Below are 10,589 nucleotides of genomic sequence, written 5' to 3'. Positions count from 1 at the left end.
TTTAGAGACAACTATTTATCAAAAATTAGTGTTTGTGTGGAATGAAATATGTAAAGAAGGAGGAGAATTCATCATCGATGAATTACACTTTGAAAGATCATTCACTTTATCTAGTTATCAACATATAGATCAGATCAGAAAATTGGCGCTTAGTGATAATCTTTTAACAATTACAGACATTATTGAATAAGTTCCTGTATGGAAAACATCGAACAACAAACGTATTCGCCTGATATGGCACTGTATGACTTTTTAGTATTTCCACGGTTTAATTTGCCTCTTCGTGCTCATTATTTCATTTATCATTAACCAGTTAAGTGAGCTCGACATGTACACACGTCAATCCAAATCTTCATTTTAGCGCAGTCAGTGTGTAACTTTTTATTTAACAAAAATGAAATTTGATTCGCTTTATGATTTTTTTCAAAATTTACTGTACAACCATTTGTACTGCGTTCGACGTGTATACACGTCATCGCTTGACTTTATAAAGGAGGGCTTGAGGGCCTTTAAAAAATACATTCTGCAGTTAACTGGTTAATTTGATAAAGGAAAATTCGCTACGGACTTTGAGGAGATTTCATAAAAAAGACTTTAAGGCATACTTCCATTAATGGAAGAAACGTTGGGAGAAGTGTATTGCAATCTGTTGCTTTGAAAAAAATGCAAAAAAATTTGACCAATAAATTGACATCGTTTGTTTTATGCCCCCATTCCAGACAATTTTTGATCACAGTAGTATTTATACGTAGGTATAAGGGCATGTATTCTTTAATTCTTCATGATATTATTCAATTATTATCTAATTATTATTCTTAGTTTTAAAAGTTATTGTTTTTAACTAATTTATGAAGACCAATCCTAACTTTAATTCTACATATGAGTGGTTGATAATCGCACAGATTGTCTTTTATATAACAAATAACTTATGTAACATTTCACAATATTAGTCACAAGATTTCATAAATTATTCATTTTGAAGAATAAGAGGGATACCAGGCATATTTAGATTTTTTAAATATGTCTATATCATCAATAATTATTAATTATCCATAATTATAAAATCCAAACAAAATTACTCTTTTTATCTTGTTCACGAGATAACATAGGAAAAACGTTATACGCTTGTATATATATGTAATGATTTTTTAAAATTTAATGTCATCGTAATTAATTTCCAAAGTTTTATCTTATTCAGCCCATATTAACTTCATTCTAAAATATTCTCTTATTTCCTGATCTCATTCCACTTTTTCTATTTAATTAATTCAACAGAAGCGCTGTGAAAATGCTTACAGCTGCACTTTCACACTCTCCGAGTGAAGGGATAAAAAACTGTCCAGCAAGCACATTCTTTTAAAAGATCCCTATGATTCCCTTGCCTGTGGTCGACACGTGTAAGAAATCCTTATCAGAATCCCATAGCATTTAAACACAGGGATAAATATTCTCCCCCTCTTCTTTACGCTCTTGCCCTTTTTCGCTCTTGTATTGCTGGTGAGCGGACGCAAATTCGCCCGTGCCTCTTGTAAATAAATCATGCCTTCTGGGAGAGAATAAAACGAACTTAAAAAATTTAAAGTGACTTTTCTGTTTTCGGCCGCGAATCTGCTTCAAAAATTATGGTTACCTTTAAGAGCCGACAGGATATTTTCTGTGGTTAAATCTTTTAAATTGTCAAATGAATTAAAAGAATTAAAATTCAATCCGCGGGAGAGGCTTCGACGTTGCATTGCGCCTCCGCAGCTCGCCGTCGCTTCAAAGATGGTTCGGCCACTTGCTTCGGTCCCGGCCAACCGGCCACAGTTTCCCGTGACTTGGCTTCTTCGGACCCGGCCACGCGTTTCCCGTAGCGTGACTTCATCGCTGCCTTCCTCCTTCGGGAAACGCGTTTCACGACGCTGAAGTTCTGCCGTTGGAATACTCTACGCTACGCTTTTCGTAATTTGATACCTCTTCCAACATTCCTGCTCTGCTGTTTAATAAATACCTATGTGCTTGTGTTCCTAATCTTCAAGAAGTTCCAACTTCTTACCTGAGCCAACTGAATCATCCAGATTTCGACTTCATTTTTGTGTTACATTATTATCATGATATAATAATCAGTTTCCTTCTTCAGTTCAGTGCTCAAAATTGCTTTTCAATGAATCATCAAAAAGTGATCAGTGTTAAAAAAAAAGCTCCATCAACTGACTCAACGGGTGAAAATCAAGATTTATATTTTGTACTTTTGATTTTATTTTAAATTGCATTTTTCAATTACAATATAATTGCACATAATCTTTTCATATTATTGCTTAAAATATTATTAGTTTTTAAATCTTTTTCAAAGCTATAATTTAAAATTTATGCATAATATTAAAATGTATTGCATTTGAAATTTATTTAGATGCTTGTAAAATCAAGAAAGATGATTTCCCCAAATAAATTAAATTTATCTTTAAATTAAAATTAAAAATAAATAAATAAAAATAATGACACATGATATCAGAGAAAATTAATGAATACCTCAGAGGAAATTTGTTACACCTCTGATTGTAATTAAACTATATTCTGTTATTTATTGTGTCAGAATGCTTTTATATTTTAATAAGCATACAGACCTTGTGAATGAAAAAAAAAAGTGATAGACCAAGGTTCTTATATACTTCATAATTAATGGCACGTGATAATTAGAATAATGTAGCAAATACCTCAGGGGAAACTTTTACACCTCCGACTATCATTAAGTTATCCTCTATTAGCACTTGTGTCAAAATACTTTAGTTTCCAAATACAAATATTTTTTTTTCAATTACCCAAATATATATACATTTTTTTTTTCATTTTCCAAATATTTATTATAAGAGTATTTTGAATTTTGTGTTTGTTACATTCATTTATAAGTGTTTTATATGAAATCTTTGAATCATGCCTTTATTTCCATTTCCAAAAGTTTTATATGAAACCATTCAGTTTTACAGTTATTTTTATTTCCAAGTTTTTCATTTGATATTTATGAATCTTGCAATTATTATTTTCATTTCCCAGTTTTTTTATTTGAAATTTTTGAATCTTATTATTTTTAATTTCAAATACTTTATTTGAAATCATAAGTATATTGATATTTCATTTGGGTGAAATCATAGCAATATTGATATTTTATTTAATAATTTAATATTTTATTTCTAATTTAATAATCTTGTTGAGTCAGACTTCCTAGCATTTAAGAATAATGTAGGCAAATATACCATTGACTATCCTCACCAAATTAAATTCAATAGCTGAGTTTCTACAGAAAAATAGTCAAAATAACTTTGTACACTATATCATTTAATTTTTAATATTTTGTTTTTATTATTGATGATTATTTAGATTTATATAATATTTTCCTAGATATCACTTTATCTTTTTATATTTTAAATAATCTTGTTCAAAATGATTTTTGTATTAAAGTAAAGGTGAGGGAAACTTAGGTATCACTTTCAATATGCCTTTAAATCTGAATTTCTTACTTGAATACCACTGTAAAGTATGGTTGGATATCAAAGGGCCCAGGCGCACTTCCACGTCTTGTGGTGGTGGTGGGGAATTGCAATGATATTTTAAAATTTAATTTCATCCTAATTAATTTCTAAAGTTTTATCGTAATTCAGTCCATATTAACTTCATTCTAAAATATTCTCTTATTTCTTGATCTCATTCCACTTTTTCTATTTAATTAATTCAACAGAAGCGCTGTGAAATAGCTTAAAGTTGCACTTTCACATTGTCCAGCAAGCACATTCTTTTAAAAGATCCCTATGATTCCTTTGCCTGTGGTCGACACGTGAAAGAAATCCCGATCAGAACCTCATAGCATTTAAACACTGAGAAATATAGTTTCCTCCTCTTTTTTACGCTCATGTATCGCTGGTGAGCAGACGCAAGTTCGCCCGCGCTTCTGTAAATAAATCACGCCTCCAGGAGAAGGGGAAGAAGAAGAAAAAAAAAAAAAAACCGAACGTAAAAATTTCAAACTATTTTCTTCCATGTTTTTGGCCTCGATTCTGATTAAAAAATTATTATGTTTACACACACACAAACACACATTCGCGCGCGTAAACATAATTTTTAAAACATAATCGTGACCGAAGAGAGAAGGCACTTTTGAATTTTTAAACTTGATTTATTCCATTTCAGGAGGCCTAATTTATGTGCAAGAAGGAAGCGACACAAGAGGAGAGCAAAAGAGACCAAAATATTTTTCCTTAGAGATTTTATACTATGAGATTCTCATAAGGATTTCTTTGACACGTGTCGATTTAGGAAAGGGAAAATATAGGTATTTTTTAAAAGAATTTGCTAAGCTTGAAAGATTTTTATCCGTTCACTCGGAGCGTGAGAATTTGCTGATTAAAGGAGTTTTACAAAGCTCGTGTTGGATTAATTAAATAAAAAAGGCGAAATTGGATAAGGAAATGAGAGAACATTTTAGAAGGAAGTTAATATAGGATAAAATTAAGATAAAAATTAGGAAATTAATTAGGATATAAATTGGATTAAGAGATATCATTATTTAAAATATATGTTCCGTCTTAGAGACGCCTTTCCCCTATTCCAGCTGTAGTCATCAGGAAACCGGCGCATGCGCAGTTTCTGTTGAACTTTGATACGCTTCTTTTTTATTACTTTGTGATTCAGAATTTTGTAATGCCTAATTAGAGTTGTAACGGATGTGTCTCCTGTTGCTGTGTGTGCGCGTGCTTTTGTGATGTTATGTTAATGTGCTTTAGATGTCTTCGTCAGTAGCTGCTTTATGTATAATAAATGGAAAAAAGACAGATCAGGTTCCTTTTATTTGATTACCCAAGAGCAATATATTTGCAATGATATTTTAAAATCTAATTTAAACTTAAATTAATTTCCTAATTTTTAGCTTAATTTAGCACATATTAACTTCATTCTAAAATATTTTCTTATTCCCTGATTCAATTCCACTTTTTTTATTTAATTAATTCAACACGAGTTCTAAAATAGTTGAAGTCGACAAATTCCCATACTCCGAATGAAGGGATAAAAAATTGCTAACCTAAACAAATTATTTTAAAAGAACCTAAATGCCCCTACCTAAATTGACACGTGTAAAGAAATCCCTATCAAAATCTCAATGTATATAATCACGGGGATAAATCTTTCATTAGCTTTCCCTCTTTTTGCTCTTGTGTTGTGTTGTTCTGTGTGATATGTCTCGTCGCTGCTGCTTGTATGTAAATTATGCCTCCCTGGATGGAATAAAAGCCAACTTTAAAATTCGAAAGTGTCTTCTCTGTCTTCGGCCACGATTTTGCTTAAAAATATATTTACATTTTAGAGCCGGCAGGATTAGTTACCTGTGCCAAAATTGTCAAATGGAATAAAAAATTAAAATTAAATCCCCTGAAGGAGAGGCAATTTGACACTGCGTTGCGACTCCGCAGTTTGCCGAAAGTTCCGACACCGATGCTTTTCGTCCCGCCTCACCGGAAACGCCTTTTCACGATAATGAAGTTCCACGCCAGTCGATGCAATACCGAATGTTATGCCTTACATTCCTGACCGCATCGCCAATGGTACGCTATTCCTTCCGTAATCTGTGTTCTTTTCCTACATTTCTGCTCTGGTGCTTCTTGTCATCTTCAAGAAGCTCCAGCTCTTTACCTGTGCCAAATTGAATCGTCCAGATTTCTAGGAAATCATATGTGTGTTATATTATCACCACAATATAAAAATCACCTTCCTTCACCTGCCTTTGATCTTCAGTCCAGTGCTCAAAATTGCCTTGCTGTGATTCATCAAAAAGTGATTAGTATTCACAGAAAAGTGATTAAGTTCCTGACTCAACGGGTGAAAATCAAAATTTATATTGTATATTTTTCTTTTCTTTCGAATTGCATATTTAAATTTTAGAATTATTGCAAATTGTATTTTGATAGAATTATTGCAAATTATATTTTGATAGTATTATTTAAAATATTTGATTTTTGAGTCTTTTATCAAATCTTATTATTAAAATTTTATGCATAAATTTATAATGTGTTTTATTTGAAATATATTTTAATGTTTTTAAGATCTGGAAAAATGACTGACCCACATAAAACAAATGTGTCTAATCCTCAGAGTCAAAGTTCAGAAAATAAAACTGATAAAGAAGAAAATGAACAAATAGCCCAAGAACCCTCCATAATCCCTTTTGATCCTGAAAAAGGGATGAAAATGGATTTATGGTTAGAATATTTCAATAAAATTTGTCGAGAGAATAGCAAAACTGACTTGTGGAAAATTAAAAACATCGCCAAATTTCTTAAAGGGTCGGCTTTAACTCATTATATAAATTGTTGCTTAAATATTGGTAATTTTGATGATTTATCCTGTCTATTAACTGAGCAATTTCTTCACTCGAAGGACCCGACGCACTTTCACGTCTTGCGGTGGGGGGTGGGATTGTAATGATATTTTAAAATCTAATTTAAACTTAATTAATTTCCAAATTTTTTAGCTTACTTTAGCCCATATTAACTTTATTCTAAAATGTTCTCTTATTTCTTCATCCAATTCCACCTTCTTTAATTAATGCAACGGAAGCTCTGTAAAATTGCTGACATCGACAAGTTCCCACACTCAAAGTGAAGGGATATAAAATTGTCGAGCTAGGATATTCTTTTAAAAGATCCCTATAATTCTCTTACCAAAATCGACACGTGTAGAGAAATCCCTATCAGAATCTCACAGTGTATAATCAAGGGGATAAAATTTTCACTAGCTTTTCCTGATTTCGTTCTTTAGTCCTTCTGTGTTGATGAAGGAATATGAAGTTAAATGAATTTAGTTTTATTTACATTCCATTTTAAAGCAATACAAGGGCTATTTCTGAATGGGCTTAGTAATTTTGAAACATAATTAATCCTACTGCAGTGTTCATTTCAAATATTTCAGGTCCAAATAGACTCAATGTTTCTTATTTCAATTACTAATATTATCTTCATTCTCACTTTTTGAATAAAATGAATGGAACAATTTCTTTTTTGTTCCATTTACATTTAATTCAAGAAGGCACAAAAACTAAATATATCAGAAGCTTCCCGTTTTATTTTTACACAAAAGAAATCTAAATTAACATTATGTTAGATAAATTTTGTTTCATTTATAAGATATCTTCAATATTAAAAAAGAAAACTATTCATTGAAATACATTAAAAATTATGTTCGTTTATTTATTTAAATCATTATATGGAACAATGTCACCTGTTCAAGACTAGTTTCCAATATAGAAAAATTTCTTCAATAAACAACTAAAAAAGTACGATTTAAAAATACTTGATTCAAGTGCGATTTACTATGAATTTACCACACTTCAAGCATACATTTTGAATTTATTGTCTCATATACAGAGATACAAGTGACTTCTTTCTCTGCTTTTCCTCACCAATATGTGCTTCAGCATTAGAACTTCCAAAGTCTTTCAACTGCCCTTGCACACTTTTCACTAATTTAGTTGCAATTCCTCGATGTGGGAGCGCATATCTTCAACAAACATGGTTTTGTGTTAATGTCATATCTAGAACTTCAATAAAACCTCGCAACCTTCTCTATGATTTTGATTTCCAATTAGGATTTTCTGCCAGGAATAGTATGTACACATTCATTTCTGAAACGCTAAGATTATTTGAAAATACGACTAGCCACCTGTTAGTTCTTATTTTACAATTGTAACAGGGAATCCCTGTATTTAAGATGTGTACAGTAGGGTGGAACGAAAAAATCAATTTTTGATTTTTAATTTGTAACAGTGCGGAAAAGTTTCCTTTTGATGTAGGTAAAATAAATTATAAATATGAAAAATATTGGAATAGGTATTGAGGTGCCGCAAGGACGTTAAATTTTCATAAAATTGATATTTTTACTACATTTTAAAGTTTTTTTTACGAAAACTTTTGACTTTTAATTTATAGTAGCGCGGAAAAGTTCCTTTCGGTATAAAGATAAATAAAAATTATAAGAAGTTTTAGAGTACATCTTAAGGTGCCGCAAAGACGTTAAAGTTTCATAAAAACACACTTTTTGTAACTTTTTAAATATTTTTGCGTGTCTTGATTATGAAATAAAAAGCTTTAAATAGACGTTGTCATATGAATAAGTGTATAAAAACTATTTACTATTTGCACTGACATGACACCGAGTCGTCACCGGAGCGGTTGTTATTGAGGTAAGGTGGAGATTTGCCTGCGTCTGGTGACAAGGAGAGAGCTGGTTTCAGATAAGTAGCTTTGATTAGTTCAATTGAGTTGGCGTCTCCACTCCGTTTATTGTATAATTGATTTGTTAGTTTGTGTGCTTATGTGCTTTGCTGTGAATAAAAATTGATCAGTCTAAATTAGTGAAGACAAGACAAATATCGGAGTGTTCTATTTTCGGGAAATTTAGTGATTTGTTTGAAGTTGAACTGCTTACTTACAAATCTGCTATGATGTGCTACTGTTATATTAGACAGAACCTCAAAATATTTTCAGATAAGGATCCTTCAGTAATAGAAATATGTGACACTTTAGTTCCTATAATTGAACAAATAGGGTCAAGAGCTTCTATTCCCGTTGCTTCTAGCAAAAGAATTTCATGAATAATAAAAGCTCATCATGCTAAATATAGGAATTTATTAAAGTCTAAAAACGGAAAATGTTTAGACAAGTTTGATTCCCACCTCACAGAATTTAGAGAAGAGACTAGACGTTTATTTGATATCGCTGACTTGTATAAAAGAAGAAAAGAGCCAGTAATATAGTTATGGAATAAAAGGTTCTAAACGATCAATACTATAACAGGAAAATGGTTATAGGTAATATTGATATAACCAAAACGCATGCGCTTTGAGGAAGAAAGAATAAAGAACTACAGAGTTAAGTTTAACTATTAATAGTTAAGTTTAATCAAGAACGGACAAAAAATACTAGTGTATCAGAAACGATTACTGGTGACTAGGACAACGCAGAACAACAACAGTGTTCTTTACAAAAAGAGGCAAACCAACCAGATACATCAAACAGACAACAAGAGATAAAACTACCAAGTGCCCGTGTGGGTTAATATTAAGTTACCTTTCATATACTTATGTTTCCAACCATCTTTTTAAACTTATCTCATAAACACGCTGTTTCCCTATCTCAAGACCACTATAAATCAGATTATTCACAGAAATGGGTACTTTGCTGCTTCCGAAAATATCCTTTTGTCCAGAGGTGGCGGTAGAGATTTGCCGACGGAGGGGCAAGACAAATCCGACAGCGGGGAAAGCACAATATCTCTAATTTGGCTTCAAAATAACTCATAATAATTAATTTTACATTTAATTAAAGAAAATCAAGTATTATTTAATTCTTTTTTATTCAAATGCTGATCCTTTTTTTTCCTTGTCAAAACGTTATAAAAGTATTTGTAAAAAAACAGGATTCAGTTTCTTCCCAGACTCTTGAGATTTAATTTCTCTGTGATCTCATTTTAGAAAAAATACAGTCATATTCCATTCTAGTTTGTAGTATATAGATAGAAACACAGATTGTACTAGAATGACGTGTCATGCTAAGTGGACAAATGCATACTCTTACTATTTTATATCAGAAGCTATATAAAATGAATATTGAAACAAGAAGTTTTATAAAAGTAACTGTTTTAGAAATTCAGAATAATAAAGAAAAATTATTCGATGTTTTCTCCCAAAACCGATTTTTCTGTTTAGTCCCCTACCTAAAATATTTATTAAGTGAGGATTGCAACAACCAGCAAGAATTAAGATAGGTTTCGAATTTTATTTTGCATAAAAAAAGCTTTTTAACACAATTCTATAGTTTAATCCTTTCACAACTATCTTACTCACAACTTCAGAGTAAAATTTAATAAAATGTTTGATGTATTTAAATTACATGATTATAATTTATTTACAATATATATGCACATGATACTTTGCATTACCACTTTTATTCACAATCTGCTTTAACCCTATGAGCACTGACAGCCCGATATCGCCCCATTCGACAGGGCGCTTTGGGGCGGTTAAATGAGTTTAAAGGGGTGAAAGGATTTCTCGGCGAGTGCTCCTTTAAACTCATTCAACCGCCTCAATGCACCTGAAACAGGCGCCTATCGAACAGGGCGATATCGGGTGGTGAAGGCTTATAGGGTGAAATATCTCTTTGGAATCAACATTCAAAAATTTTGACTTGTACATAATAATAATAATAATAAAAAAAAAAAAAAAAAAAAATGAAATATGTAATTAGCTGACATCAAATTATCGGTATCAATTAGGTGGCATCAAATTATATGTGTCACCAAACCAACTTGTATTTAATTAAAAGGATTCTTGATTCAATAATTTATTTTAAATATTTATACAAAAACTTGTTCCAATTGCATTGTAAAGTGATCAACTCTTTCATAAATTCCTCTCATTCACTATAGCAAAGATATCAAAAAAGGTTTATATAGAAGACAAAAAAAAAAAAAAAAAATGTTTTTCTTTCTGGAAATGTCCTATTTCAAAATTGTCATATAAAAGAAGAAAGACAATCAATGCTTTCTTCTTTGCACGAGGCATCTTC

The sequence above is a fragment of the Argiope bruennichi genome, chromosome X2 (genome assembly GCF_947563725.1).
Source record: "Argiope bruennichi chromosome X2, qqArgBrue1.1, whole genome shotgun sequence".
NCBI classification, from domain to species: domain Eukaryota; kingdom Metazoa; phylum Arthropoda; class Arachnida; order Araneae; family Araneidae; genus Argiope; species Argiope bruennichi.
The sequence above is the reverse complement of the archived record's forward strand: the minus strand, read 5'-3'. Positions refer to the sequence as shown.